The sequence below is a fragment of the Gossypium raimondii genome, chromosome 3 (genome assembly GCF_025698545.1).
Source record: "Gossypium raimondii isolate GPD5lz chromosome 3, ASM2569854v1, whole genome shotgun sequence".
NCBI classification, from domain to species: Eukaryota; Viridiplantae; Streptophyta; class Magnoliopsida; order Malvales; family Malvaceae; genus Gossypium; species Gossypium raimondii.
Genome location: NC_068567.1, coordinates 60495693 through 60512513, shown reverse-complemented (window position 1 = coordinate 60512513; position 16821 = coordinate 60495693). Strand labels below are relative to the sequence as shown.

The window sequence follows — 16821 nt, the reverse complement described above, 5'->3', positions numbered from 1 at the left end:
TTATGAATTTAAGTCTCATCACGTATAAACTTTATTCAAATTTATTTTAATCCAAATTTGAATATATTCCAATTAACTTTATAATAACATTTTAAATGTTTTTGATGTAAAACAAAACTCCAACTTAAAAATCTCAAGATCCGAATACTTTATATTTCAAAGTTAAAACAAACTCTCACGTAACTGTCAAATAAATGATATAAAACTTTTTTTTTTTTTTGTTAGTTGAATTATTTTGGAACAAGTTAGCTTAAATATCAGGGTCAGTGTGGCACAATGTGCAACTTTAGCTTAGGTGATTTAGAGTGAGTTTGGATGGACCATACATTTACTTATAGTTAGTCTAAAAATAATTGTGGCGATAAAATTAAATATTGTAAAAATACTGTAATGTAAGACAAAAAATAAGCTACATGCACCGTACCGCATCCCACCGCCCATCCAAACCTACCCTCTGTGTTTTTAGTTTGGTCTTGATTTATAGAGGTGTGGAACTAATATTCTTTTGGGTAAAGGTTCTGTATTAAGAATTTGATTGCATTTTATTTTATTTATTCAAAAAATATGAGCAATTTAGTCCATATAGGTTAGATTAATGAGTAAACAGATTCTTTCGTTAAAAATATCATGAATTCCTACTATTAAAAATTGGTTCATGTACGTTAACATGAAATATATGTAACATACCGTATGATACGGACACATGCGAAATAGGATTAAAAATTGTCACAAATTTGACCTAAGACTCTAAACCGAATTAGGCAAAACTTGGTGTTTGAAACAACCCGGAATGCAAACAATCAAGTCAGATCTAATAATGACAAGGGTAGCAAATGAAATCAAGTCAGTTATGGAAAGAACTTGTTCATAATGAACTCCATTTGAAAAAATAAGTATCAAATCGAATGAAAATTCCAGAAAATAGGTAAGGAAGGTGCGGCCAACAAAGAATGATGAAGATCCAATAAACTGGAGAATATTTGAACCGATTTTGTTGAGATAATAGGTGACCGATTCAGATTAGAACAAAGAAACAAAATCAGATTAGTTCTTGAATTAAAAGAATGAAAAGAGAAAATCAAAGAGTAAAGAAGAGTTCAAGAATGAGTTTAATAAGGTTTATTGGAAGAAAAGAAACTGTTCTTGAACTCTAAGAAAGCCTCCAAACAAATCTAAAACAAAACAATTATTAGAATGAATTTTTAAGCCAAAATAAAATTATTTTATAATAAAAAAATCAACACTAGAAGAAAATAAAATAAGTATTTTTGAGTGTTTCTTAATGAATAGTGATGGGAGAATTGAATCAAATAAAGATTAAAATGAAAACAAGAAGAATCGAACAGAAACCTAAACAAAAGAAAGAAGAAAGCAAGAAGAAGATGAAAACGGCATGATAGGTATATTAAGGAGTCTTGAAATCGAAGAAATCACAGCACTCTTCAAATGACTCTTATCTCCCCTCCAATTGGTTCCCACAATCTAAAAGATTGGTAAAACTTCTTCTGAAAAAAAAATTCAAGAACAATTCTTGGAGAGATAAACTCAAAGAGTATTTATTTAAACAAAACATGAATAATATAATAACATTTGGGGGGGGGGGGACACCTTGGGCTTGTGGACACCCAAATGGGTCGATTTTCAAGAACTTGAAATTGTGATTCATTCGCTCCTAAAATTGGCTCGTTCAAGCTCGACAGTGTGATCCATCGCGCATTGGCTTCTTGATTTTCTTGATTTTCTTGAAAATAAGAAAGTGAATCTTGATTTTCTTTTCTCCTCGTATGCGCTTCTAAGTTCTTTGTAACAAAGTCTTGGGCAATCTCATTCAATCTTGGTTTGATCTGCTTTGTTTTTAATCTTGTTATTGGGCCTTGAGGTAAAAAAAAAAAGCTCATTGTATCCATGGGTCTAGAATTGGACATTGAGGCTTGCATCACCATGTGTCACTATTTGGTTATTTCATTAGTCATGTCAAATTTTAATAGTACAAATAAATAAATTTTTTAATAGAAATGGTCAAATTGCTTGTTGATCTAACATACAAAGATTAATTTGTTCATTTTTTAGTTAAGGGAGTAAAATACAATCTAAATCCTAGTATAAAGTCCTTTATGGTATTTTTACCCATTTTTTCTATAACGTTGATTACATCACACTTAATTTTTACAACTCGTATGTATATATATTATTTATGTAAATTAATAGTTTATATTCATAAATTCATATCGTGATATAGTTTTTATTTATTTTCACATTTCTTATTTATGCCACATATTTATCCTAAGCTCCACGGACCAAAAAATCCAATTTTAAATAAATATTTCCCAATAAAATTATTATGGAGGCCCCAATAATAAGAGTCAGATTGCATTTTGTCTCGTTTATTAAAAAATAGGTAAATTAGTCTCTATACATTAGATCAAAAAGCAAAGTAGTCATTCTGTTAAAAATTTCATCCATATTTACTCTTAAAAACTGGTTTTCGTACATTAGTATGATGTACATGTGGCACACCACATGTCACTAACTAGTTATTTCTTAGGTGTGTCGATTTTTAACCGTACACATAACTTAAAACATAAGGCAAACACAAAAACCATTTTTAAAACAATTGAATTATTGTGAAAAACTATATCAAATATAATACAATCACTACACCAAAACAGGCTTTTAGCGGCGATTAGACAAAAAACGCCACTAAAAATCAAGCATTAGCGGCGCTTTTAGGAAAACGCCGCTAAAGGTCGATTATTAGCGGCGTTTTTTAAAAATCGCCGCTAAAAATAAGCATTAGCGGCGTTTATTTGAAAGCGCCGCAAAAAGCCTAAGCCAAACGCTACCGTTTTCTGAGTTTTTGGGGGTCTTTAGCGGCGTTTCTATAAAGCGCCGCTAATTCCAGGTCTTTAGCGGCGGTTTTTTAAAAGCGCCGCAAAAAGCCTAAACCCAACGGTACCGTTTTCTGAGTTTTTGGGGTCTTTAGCGGCATTTTTGTAATGCGCCGCTAATGCTCAGGTCTTTAGCGGCGTTTTTTTAAAAGCGCCGCAAAAAGCCTAAACCCAACGGCACCGTTTTCTGAGTTTTTGGGGTCTTTCGCGGCATTTCTGTTATGCGCCGCTAATTCTCAAGTCTTTTAGCGGCGTTTTGTTAAAAGCGCCGCAAAAAGCCTAAGCCAAACGACACCGTTTTCTGAGTTTTTGGGGTCTTTAGCAGCGTTTCTGAAAAGCGCCGCTAATGCTCAGGTGTTTAGCAGCGTTTTTTTAAAAGTGCCGCAAAAAGCCTAAGCCCAACGACACCGTTTTCTGAGTTTTGGGGGTCTTTAGCGGCGTTTCTGTAAAGCGTCGGTAATGCTCAGGTCTTTAGCGGCGTTTTTCTAAAAGCGCCGCAAAAAGCCTAAGCCCAACGGCACCGTTTTCTGAGTTTTGGGGTCTTTAGCGGCGTTTCTGAATAAGCGCCGCTAATGCTCAAGTCTTTAGCGGCGTTTTTTAAAAAGCGCCGCAAAAACATTTTATCTATCTATTTGCTATGTAATTTGTTTATTTATATTAATTAAAATCCAATTTATTTTAATTGAATATTTGTTAAAATGAATAAATTTGAAATAATGACACGTAGAAATAATTTGAAATAAAAAAACATAGAAAAATATTTGTTAAAATGGAGAAATTACAATACTATTATTTAAAATAATTTTAAAATTTTTGGGTACATAATTGATTGATTTTAAATTATATATTAAATAATTTCAAATATAATTGTAAAAGATACGATAGTATTAATTTTAAAATATTTAATTTAATTATCATTATAGTTTAGGGTATATATATATGGTTAATTTAGGATTAATTAGGGTCGGTTTAAGAGTTACAATTTTAAGATTTATAGAATATTCCATATTAATATGGAATTAGGGGGTTTATTGGTTAGGGGTTAGGGGTTAGAGGTTAAATCTAACCTTTAAAGGTTAGAAGTTTAGGGTCTATGGATTCGGTGTTAGGTTAGAGTTTAGGGTTTAGACTAAGTAATATATATTTTAAATTATATAATATTAAATAATGTTTAGGGGTTAGGGATTTAGGGTTAGATTAATTAGTGTTTTTAATTGATATATTAAATAATGTTTAGGGGTTAGGGGTTAGTGATTCGGGGTCGAGTTAGGGTTTAGGATTTAGATTAATTAGTGTTTTTTAATTTATATATTAATAAATAATGTTTAGGGGTTTGGGGTTAGTGATTCGGGGTCGAGTTAGGGTTTAGGATTTAGATTGATTAGTGTTTTATAATTTATATAACAAAAAGTGTTTAGGGTTTAGGGTTTGGGGTTTGGGGTTTGGGGTTTGGTGTTTGGTGTTTGAGGGTTAGGGTTAAGAGTTAGTGATTTAAGGTTTAGATCAGATTAAGGTTTAAGCTCAGATTAATTATTTTTATTAATTTATATATTAAATATGTTCTTAATAATAAAATAAATATATTTAAATTATGAGTATATATTTCTAAAATATATTAATTTATATATTGACCGTCCGGCCGCGCGGTTTTGTTTCCCCAATTTTTCGTCACTACCATACTAATTGATACAATTATATTTGAGACTTGTTAAGGTTTATTTGAGACTTGTTAAATGAGACAATTAATTAATACTAAAATGTCTGAAAAATATTTAGCCTTAACAATTTGATATTTTTTATATGAATATATATATGTAATTAATTATTTAATTTGGACCAAAATATAAGAAAAATATAAAAATATAAAAAGGAAATAAAAAAACTAATAATGTTAATTTTATCAAAAACTTTTAAAGATTACTTTAAACTTTAATAATTATTTACTAAAAATTTTAATGAAAATACAATAAAAAATAAATAAATAATGTGAAATTTAGTGGTGTTTTTAGAAAAAACGCCGCTAATATATATACAAATTTTCCAAAACGGCACCGATTTGGTAAAAGAATTTAAATTCCTTGGTGGCGGTTTTGCCAAAAACGCCGCTAAAGGTAGACATTACCGGCGTTTTTATAAAAAACGCCACAAAAAAATTCCAAGCTGTTTTGATACGACGTCGTTTCAGTTTATGGATAAAATTTAAAATTTGGGAAAACGGCGCCGTTTCAGTGGAAGAATAGAATCTATTACTGGCGTTTTATTGAAAACACCGCAAGGATATATAAGTGTTTATAAAAACGGCGCCGGTTCAATTCAGGTAATTAATTTTTGTGGCGTTTTTTTTCAGAAAATGCCACAACAGGCACTATAATTTATTAAAACGACGCTGTTTCTTTACGTGCTTTAAAATATTAGTGGCGTTTCTGTTTAAAACGCCGCAAATGTGAATACAATAGAGGCTTTTTTTTAAAAACGCCGCAAACGAGACTTAAAATTACCTTAAACGGTGCTGTTTCCTAAGAGGACATTTTTACTTCATCCTTCCCCTCCGTCTCCTTTACCAAAATTTTCTAAATTTTTGCAGAGTAACAGCAGCGATACGAGAGGGAAGAAAAAAAAATTAGCAACTAAGTTCTAGGAGCCGACATCTCAGGAATCAACTTCGTTTGGAATCGATCTTTACACCATTGTTGGGCAAAGCTGCGAGATTTGTATCCCAGGTAAGCCATTTCTGTCGATGGCCGATTAAGATTAAAATTTTAGGGTTTTGTTTTTTTGGGATCCAGGGTTTCAAATAAACTGATTCTGTCATAAAAATTTGTTTATTCGATGAATCGATTGGGAATGGGCAATTTATAGATTTCGATTATTTCGTCATAAAAATCAGCCACGTTTTTTCATTCTAATTATTTCGATTTTTACGAGATTTCACTTTTCGAACTTCCTTCTCTTCTAATCGAGAAACCGCAATCGTTAGAAGCCGTAACGTAAACTACGGTAAGCTTTCCGTTTCTTCTCGACATCGAATCGAGCCAAGGGTATATTCCTTTTCGTTGTTGTGATTTGATTTTATCATTTAATTAGAAACTTCTTTTACTTTTTGTAATTTGATTTACGTTTGCAACTTCCTTTTGATTCAGTTCATGTGAAATTGTCAAGTTTGTGGTTGGATTTCAAATCCGTTCGGTTTCTTGATTATACTTTCATTTTCAAATAGTTCTTTGCAAATCTGTTTTCTCTTTTCTTTGGAATCTCTTATTGTATTCCTTCTATTTCTATATTTTATGCCTTTTGGTTCAATTTCTCATTCCTTATTTTCTGCCTTATTGTTTTTCTTCCCTTTCCCCCCTTTTGGTTCTATAGTTGAATGTGATAGAGTGTAATTTTTGAACCCGTAAACCTAACTTGAGCATTCTACTTCAATCATGAAATTTGTCTCTGCCTCTGCATCATTTGTCTCTGCTTCTGTATCATTCGTTACTTCAATTGTTAAGCCATTAACTTGAGTTAAATTTTGACAAATTTCTTCACGGTAAATTGATCTACCTTCCTCTATGACAAGGTAATAGCTTTGTCATCTCTTTGATGAAGATGAACTTCAACTCTTCCAAATTCATAGCCATAAAATTAAAATTTTCCTCCACTGGGATCAAATTCAAGATTCGTGAATATACATGATTTAGAGGAAAATAGTAAGTTTTGTCAAAATAATTTAATTGTCAGAGTGAATAATTTGCAGACCACAAATCATAATAATGAAAATGATATTATTAATTCTAGAATCACTTATTTCACTAATTAAATCAATCAATTCAAACTAATAATCTGAATATTTCATTAAGTTTGTGTTAGTGAACATAAATCATTATTGAACATTAACAAATTGTATGCAATAGGAAATATTCTAATCCTCTTAATTCTTTTATTTATAAATCAATGAAATGGAATGTGCAGTAGCAAAATTCCATATTTAAATATAGTGAAAGTATAAATTTGACTCTAATCCGAAGTACCAAATTCTGCAATGATGAACAGTTTCAAATCAGTAAGCCTTGGCAAGCAATTTTTTGTATTAGACTTTACATTAGATCATTGACAGAATGTGTAAGCTTACACATGCTATTAATTATTAAATTGCTTAAAATAATACTTAAATTACATAAGTTAGTTATTTAAAATACATAAATTACATAACTAATTACATTAATATTATACATAACTTACATTAATATTATACTTAAATTACATAAGTTAGTTAATTAACTTCGATACATAACTTACATAACTTACAACTTACATAACTTACATTAATATTATACTTAAATTACATAAGTTAGTTAATTAATATTATACATAACTTACATAACTAAGTACATTAATATTATACATAACTTACATTAATATTATACATAACTTACATTAATATTATACTTAAATTACATAAGTTAGTTAATTAATATTATACATAACTTACAACTTACATAACTTACATTAATATTATACTTAAATTACATAAGTTAGTTAATTAATATTATACATAACTTACATAACTTACAACTTACATAACTTACATTTTTTTAATTATTCGTAAATTACATAACTTACTTAATTTTCATAATAAATAACTTACATAAATAACTTCTTACATAACTTATGTGACTTACATAACTTACATAGCATAATTTTCATAATACACAACTTACATAATTTGGGTAATAAATAACTTACATAATTAGGAAATACTTACATAGCTTAACTATACTTATTCCTAAATCCTAAACCCGTGCAATTTATACAGAAGATTAGGCTTCAAGAAATAAGAAATGGACCGGTCTTGGATGAATTTGTCAAGGGTAAGCGACGGTTATCGAAATGGAGTACAAACTTTTCTAAATTTTGCATTTCAATATGCAAGCGAAGAGAACATGATTCTTTGCCCGTGTAAGAAGTGTGTCAACATAAACTGGCATTATCGTGAAGTTGTATACGAGCATCTAATTGTTGATGGGTTTGTTCGTGGTTATAAACAATGGTTTTTTCATGGAGAATGTCCTCCTAGTACTTCCTCTTCAAGGATGGATGTATCTTATGATAGTACTGCTTACCATCAGTCTATTAGAGGGGATGACATGGAAAGGATGTTGTAGGAAGCATTTAATATTCACAGTCATGGATTACAGTCGTTCCCACCCGACTCTGCTTACCATCAGTTGTTTACAGAAACTTTTCATGAATGGTTAAGCCAAACGGTATGCAATAGGAGCTTCATTGAAAAATAATAATGTTTTGGATTTTACATTTTTAATTACTCAGTTAGTTTACTTTCCATTCAATAGGTTTGGAGTGGGAAGAATGTCAATGACGAAGTTAAATGGCTTTCCCAAGGTCCAAATCAGGTGGTTAAAAGATATAGTGCATTCCTCATAAACGGATTCAGATTTCATACAAAATACCGCGAGAGATTGAGGAGAACGCAAAATTGTGGAATAGTGGTTAATTCCTCAATTACAAGTTATGCTAGTGCTAGGGACAATAATCCTATGGAGGGAAATGTGGAATATTTTGGACTTCTTACTGACATAATTGAGTTGGATTACTACGGCAAATGGAAAGTTGTCTTATTTCGAGGTGATTGGACCGATGTTAATACTGCACGTGGAATCAAGCAAGATCAATTTGGTTTCACAATGGTAAACTTCGCTCGATTGATTCACACAGGACAACAATTGATTGATGAGCCGTATGTATTTTCTTCACAAGTCAAACAAGTTTTTTACTCAAAAGACCCAACTGATGAGGGTTGGTACGTTGTACTCCGTAACATCCCTAGAGACTTGTTTGACATGGGCAGTGGAAGTAGAGATGACATTGACGACAGAACACAAACTTTGCCATTTCCAGAACAGAACTTAAACGAAAACATCCCTAGTACTAGTACACAATTTCAATGGGTCCGCCAGGATACGGATGAAGAGATTTACGAATTATAATGTAGTAAGCTTTTACAATTATCTACTTACATTTACGAATGATGATATTTCAACTATTTTATATGTGATATTATTGTTCCAATTGTATACTAAGTTTTTAACTAATTTATTTGTATTGCAGATAAAATGCCTAGAAGAAAAGTGCGATCGCACCGCATTGTTCAAGGTACTCCAAACTCGTGAAACAAACAAAGACCTGAACAATGATCGCTATTGGATCTTGAATGTTCGGTTACACGAGGAACCTATAGAAGTTCAAAGTAATTTAACATTTAATTTACATGTGTGTTGACTTCTTGTTTGTGTTTTTTTAAATTTCGTATATTACAATACTTTTATTTTTCAGATGAAACTGGTGGGACGCGGAGAGGTCGCGGACGATGGTATGGCGATTTATCGACCTAGATCCGATCGAGCGTGTCCAAGTATCCAGAATAGCTTTGGTCACTGTTGGATCGAAGCTCGCTTTTAGCAGGATACATGGGCATTCTAGCACGGAATGCAAATATGTTGCCAATTAACTTCGAGTCATGGCATAAAGTGCCCGAGAGTAACAAGAACCAAGCTCTCGATAACATTAAGGTAACAAAACGTGTATGTCATTTATAATACTTGGGTTTAAGTTTCGTTTACATTTACTTTCTTAAGTTGTGTTTTTTGTAGGCGAGATTTGCTCTAGAGGTCTCCGATGCTTATTTAAAGAAGGCATTGGGAAAAAGATGGAGAGACCATAAGAGCACTTTAAAGAAAGACTATTTTAAGACAAAAACAACACTCAACGAGAGATTATAAAATGTCCCGACGGGAATGCTGAGGTACCAGTGGGAAGAGGTCGTTAGATTTTGGACTTCAAAGAAAGGAGAGGTATGTGTAACTTATAAAATTTTGTAATTATTTTGGTGTATAGTATTTCCTAATTAACATACTAATAATTTCATAATGTAGGATCGTGAAGAAGTTGGAAAAAAAGTAAGCGAACAACAAAATTCACTCACACAATTTGGGTCGAAAAGTTTTGCGTGTGTAGCTCATGCAGAGGTATTTTCAATTTTTAATATTGGCGATATTTATTACTTACATTAATATTTTACTATTGTATTGTAGGAATCGTCGTCCGGTCAAAAAGTTGGACGCCTTCAACTTTTGACATTACACATAGGAAGAAAGATGGAAACCTATGACTTCAAGTGCAGAAATTATGGTACGTTTGCTTAATACAATTTCACTTGTTTTAATTATTTATAGTGTTCATTTTCTAATGATTTATTTCATTTATTGTAATGCAAATATTGTTAAGTTATGTTGCATTGGGTTTTTTAATATATATTGCGTTCCTAACTATTTGATTTATTTTTTAGGAAAAATTAAAGGATAAAAAGGCGAGTCTGGCGATTGTTTCGATGATAGTTCTGTTCATATTGACGACATTGATAACCGGGTTATCACTGAAGTTTTGGGTCCTGAAAGGTATGGTCGGGTTCGATTTCAAGGATCTTTTGTTAACCCATCCCAATATTTTGGATCTACCTCGCAACAATATATGCCTTGAGAGTCGAGTAAGTCGAGGTTCGAGAGGTTAAGAGACTAGATGGCTCGGATGCAAGCGACAACAAGCGAGCAAATTACACAACTTAAAGCAGAGGCAACATCGAGAGAAGTCAAGTTCAAAAGATATGAAGAACTCCGGCTACAACTTAAAGCAGATGCAAGAATGAGAGAAGCCGAGGTTCAACGAAAGTATGAAGAACTCAGAAGACTTAGAGCGAATCGACGGCAAGAGAAGCGAGACGGCAACGAGAGAAGTGCAAAAGCAATGAGGGAAGCAGAGGCTAAAGCGAGGAAATAGAGGCTGCGAGGGAAGCAGAAGCGTCAAAGTTCGATGAACTCCAGCAGATGACTTGAGTATGATGAAGATGTTTCATGATGCAACCACCGCCGTCTTAGATTATCGTGTAAATATACTTCAATTTTGACTTTTAATTATCATTTTAACTTTTAACATTTTTGTAAGAATAATACGAATTTTATTTTATTTATTGATATTTATTATATTATTTGTTTAATATATAGATTTATTGCTTTTGGCTGGTTTAGATATGATTTCTTCTAATTTGTTTTTACAGGAGGGCTGAAAATATAAAAAAATTTATTTTACAAATCTGCCAAATTTAGTGGCGTTTTTAAAAAAAAAACACCACTAAAGGTGTTTGGCCTTTAGTGGCATTTTTGGTCAAAGCGCCGCTAAAGATTAGGGTCTTTTGCGGCATTTGTGGAAAAGGCGCCACTAAAGATCATGGTCTTTAGCGGCGTTTGTAGTGAAAGTGCCGCTAAAGATTAGGTTCTTTAGTGGCGTTTGTTGTCGAGGCGCCGCTAAAGATCAGGGTCTTTAGCGGCGCTTCTAGTAAAGCGCCGCTAAAAGTCGTATTCTTCAGCGGCGTTTGTGCTAGAAGCGCCGCTAAAGATCAGGGTCTTTAGCGGCCTTTTTTCCTAAAACGCCGCTAAAGTTAGTGGCGCATTCATTAGTGGCATCTGCTAAAGGCCTAAAAAAGCGCCGCTAAAGGCCTGTTTTGGTGTAGTGAATACAAATATAACATAAAGCTTATTTTTAATTTAATCTTTTAATTTAATCACTAGGACAAACTATATAAAAAGTAAAATACAATATGAAAATAATATAAATATGACATGCATATACAATGTGTAAATATATATATATATATAACAAATAATTTTTTTTGGTAAATTACAAGAGAGTAAAGCCCTAATAACAATATGACTATCACGACTCAAATTTAGGCCACACTTGAGGCGATGAACACGATCAAACCAACACATGGAGTTTATTATATACCAAATATTTAACATGTGAAAGTTATATTTAAATTTATGTATTCTAACATATGATTATAATTATAACAAAAACATGAATATAATATAAATATATTAAAAATATGGAAGAAGAAAAAATATGAACACAAGTTAAAATGGAATGAAAAGAAACTTGATGTAAAATTAAAAATGAATTGAATAACTAAAACAAATAATCTCGAAAAAAAATAACATTACAAGGTAATTGTTGTACCCTATTTTTTAATAAAATATTTGGTGTATTTGATATATTATATTTTTTAAATTTATTTTTATATAAAAAAAATTTGATGTCTATGTTTTTCATTTGTATTATGTATTGCAAGAAAATATCAAAATCTCCTTTGCTTTTTATTCTCTTCTTGTTTTTCCTCTTAAGATGTCTTCAATACGCAATTGTCGTCAAAGGAAGCTCTCGCAGTTTGTTTTCAGGTCTTTTGATAACAACTTAGCTCTCGAATCGTACAACGCAACAGAGATTAACAACTCTTCACCTTCCACTCAAGCACTGCCATCCAAGGTGGCTTGTGTCCCAACTCCTCCTCCGCCTGCAACTTCGACACCAATTGGGGCGTCCAAAAAAGTTTCGGTGAAGACCAAAGACGGTGAGGAAACCAAAAATGCTAAAGCTTGAAGTAGTGTTGTTTGATTATTTGATTTATGTTATGTTTAAGCTTTTCATGCATTAAAAAAAAAAACGAAACTTGCCCTTCGTTTTGATGATAAAATCCTTAAATAATTATAAATAAAATTTTTAATTATTCAAATATTGATCTTTGCCCTTGTTGTTTTGTCTTAGTTTTAAATTTAGTACATGTAATAAATATATATATTCGACTAGAATTTAATTCAACCGATTTATCTATAAGTTAGGTTGATAATCCAATCAATAATTTTAAATTGAATTGAATTAAAAAAAAGAATCAGACTTAAATTTAATTCGATCCGTAATTTTTGAGATCAAATTGTCTACTTTTTTTGGTACATTTTAGTTAGGCACGAGCATACGATTCAGCAAATTAGATTAAATAAAAAGTCATTTAGATGTTATTAATTCGATCGATCTATAAACAATTTATTTAGATTAATTAGTTAATCTGCACTAGATACGGTTATAGATTCGATTAATCATTTAGCTCGACATATTCCATTTGAATTGATTCAAGACTCAATTTAATTTGATGAATTCATAAATAAGTTTATTTAAAATCATTTTGTTCACCTAAATTTTCTCTTCTTTTTCCCTCTATTTTGTCTATATTTTAATAGATACGCTGCGTTCGATTGGATTAATCATCCCATCTAACATGTCGACAAATTTGGTTTAAATCGGATAAAATAATTAAATTATTTGTAGTCAAATTTAACTCGACCGATTCATATACAATTTTATTCACCTATATTTTCTTTTAATAAGATAAGTCGATCGATTAGATTAATCATGTTATGCAATGTTATGACAAATTTAATTTAAACCGGATCAAATAAAAAAATTTATGTGTATTCAAGCTTAACTCAATCTTCTATAAACATTTTTATTTTGGGTGCATAAATCCTCCTAATTTCCCAAAAAATTTCATATTTGTGTATATAATCCATGAATAAATTTGGGTAATAATGTGCTTAATATTAAATATACAAAAACCTCGCTTTTGACAAAATAATTACAATTTCAAGCTATGTGTGAATATTAAAAAAAATATTATTATCATTTTTATTTTTCAAAGTATCTATCGGAGCGAGCCCAGTAATTAATTCTCCAAATTCTATAGGCTCGTTAATAGAATAGATGTTGACCATAATTTTTTTTTGGTGAAAAAAATAGCATAACTAAACTAATTACAAAAACTAGACTATCCCCTCCAACGGGAAAGTCTTAAACAAAAGAAAATTATATGATATATGTTGGACCAATTTGACCAAGCGACCAGCTTCTTTATTATCTTTTTTAGAAATGTGTCTAATGTTCCACTGTCTAAACTGGGATAACATCTGATGGATCTTCCAAATCAAGAAAGAATTGGACCCTTTTGGAGGATTCACCTGGATGATTGCCTCGAAACCGTCAGACTGAATAAGCACCTTGTCATATCCTTAATAAGAAGACTCAGACCGTCCAAAATACCCCACAATTCCACATCAAAAACAAAAAAATTTAATGGACAACTAGGATTTACTAAAACAAAGAAGGGAAATAAAGGTGACAATTTATAGCAATTATTTTTAATTACAATTGGAGACCAAATCCTTAACAACAACGTAATTAACGCGACTCGAATCCAGATCACACCTAGGGTGGTGAACACCCTGACCATCAAGCCAACACACGGGATTCTCATACCATCTTTTTTAAATATTCGCATCTGAATTTAAAATTCCGTTAAATATTTTTATTACATTTATAAAAAAACAGGTGTCATTTTGTTAGAAACTTTAAATTTATGGATAGAGTTAAAAACAACATCAAATAATTATAAAACATATATTTTTGGGTAAACTATCGAAATAGTCATTTTTGTTTCTCTCGGTCATCTTTTAGTTACTTATGTTCGAAATGTTACGTTTTAGTCACTTACGTTATCATGTTGTAACATTTTAGTCACCGAACGTTAATTGTCGTTAACGGTGTAAGGGTAAGCTGACGTGGCACGTTAAATCATCATTTTAAATGGAAATTTTAGGTTAAATTATACAATTAGTCCCTATATTTTTTTCGTTTTGAGCAATTTAATTTTTTTCATTTTATGTTAAAAGAGATGGAGGAGGAAGGAAAATAGAGGGAGAAGTAGAAGATAATGGAAAATAAAGAAAAAAAATTTAAAAGAACATAAAAGAAAAAAATATGGGGACCAATTGTGTAATTTAACCTAAAAATTTTGTTTGAAATGATTATTTAACGTACCACATCAGCTTACCGTTGCACCGTTAACAGCAATTAATGGCTCAATGACTAAAATGTTACAATATATTAACGTAAATGACTAAAATATAACTTGAGAAAAATAAAAGTGACTATTTTAACAATTTACCCTCTATTTTTTAAGCAAAGCCAAGTAATAATGATAATATGATTACTTGCAAACAATAATCAATGACATAATTTGCAGTAAAACAAGTTGTTGCAAAGTAATTTTAAGAAAAAAAGAGTGAAAGGTGAGATGTGTTTATTATAACGTGTTGTGAATTTAAAGATAAGTAGAGGATGGAATGTTACATTCACCATCTACGCATTCAACATATTTACGAAAAGAGTACAAATACAATTTAATGAAAAGGGTTAGAATTTTATAGGTGAATATAGATGTGATCAAATTAGTCCCTCTATTATTAAACGGATCAGTTTAATTTGATCTTGTTAAAAAGAATTAAATACGGTTAAATTTAAACAAAGTTAACATTTTAAAGTTTTCATGGTTTTGTAAATTAAATTTTGGTTTTGGAATTAAATTGTAGTTGAAAAAAATTCAATACATTTTTATACAAGAAATGTTAACTCTGTTGTAATTTAGATTTATTTGATTCTTTTAAATAGTATAGGGACTAAATTGATCCATTTAATAACAATGGGATTAATTTGATTTAGCCGTTATAATTATATTTATACAATGAACTTTTTTTCTTATAATTACGGGTGCCTTCGTTCGTTTTACAATCTAAGCTTAACCTTATTTAGGCCGAGGGTGATATTCAGGTAAAACTCTTCTAACAATAATAATTCCAAAATTCAGACCTCTATTATAGGAACTTGATCAAATTTGTTCTTTTATTATTAAATGGATCAATTTAATCCCTATGCCATTAAAAAGAATCTAATAAGGCTAAACCGGAACAGAGTTAACATTTATTGTTTAAAAATATCATTTATTGTCTAATAGAGTAATAATTTTAAACTTTTATGGATCTATAAATTAAATCTTTTATTTAGAATTGAACTGTGATTGAAAAATTAAGACATTTATTATACAATAAATGTTAATTTTGGTACAATTTAGGCTTATTTAATTATTTTTAATGGTATACGGACTAAATTAATTCATTTAACAATAGAGATACTAATTTAATCCAATCCCTATAATATATGAACCTCCCAAATACTATAACTTTATATTAAGTCTCGATTAAATCTAAAAATTAAATTCCTAAATCGAAATAAAATTCTTCTAAGCGAATTTTTTTAGATCCACATAACTTAAAAACGAGACTTTACTTAAAAAACATCGAATTTAGTTTAATTTAGTCACATCATGACATCACGAAATTTGTTGATTGGACAAAGGATTTGTTTGGTAAGAGCAACAAGTTCCAAATCTAAGATAACCAATGTCATGATATTGCTTTAATTTTACGACTAAGTTTTCAATACCATTCCTATATAATTTGTTCACACTCTGCTTTGGATTTCCCAATTTGTTCTGCCATATTATTATTATTTAATTATTTTGTATTTTTATTGTATCTTCTTTTTAACATAAACTAATGTTTAAAATTACTCAAAGTTCTTTTTTAACCTATAAATAGGAGGACAATACGTTTCAGCGCATTCGAATTCGCGTCCTCTTACACTGGTAATAATGTTCATATCAGTTAAGCTAATACTCAATCGACTAATTATCTCATTTTATAAGTGCAAAATAAGAATAAAATAATACATATAAAATTTATTATATATAAATCTATAAACGTAATAGGAAAAAAAGTGGCTCACCTAATCCGTATAAATTCTCATTTCTAATTATTATTTGTATTATATATTTATATGAAATTTGGTATTTATATTATATATAATGTATACCAATTTAATCAAATAAATTGCTTAGAAGTCTTTATTTAATAAAAGATTGAATATTTAGAATAATATTTTTTAATTATTTTATGTGAAATATTTAAATAAAATTTAATCATAAATACTTTACTATTTTAACAATAACTCAATTGTTGATTAGTTTTATATAAATATGATTTTAATATTACATTTTTCGCTCACGGTGCAACATAAATTAGCATCAATAATTCCTATTATAATTAAACTAGTCGTTTTGTTGAGATATCATTATGTCGGTTTCATGGTTCATGAA

At 30.2% G+C, this 16821-nt stretch overlaps 1 protein-coding gene across 1 annotated transcript in view; it reads left to right on the top strand.

Annotated features, from left to right (window-relative positions):
* Positions 1–16821, top strand: part of LOC105795210 (uncharacterized) — a 98270-nt gene that overhangs the window by 67457 nt on the left and 13992 nt on the right. The gene's annotated exons all lie outside the window — the stretch shown is intronic.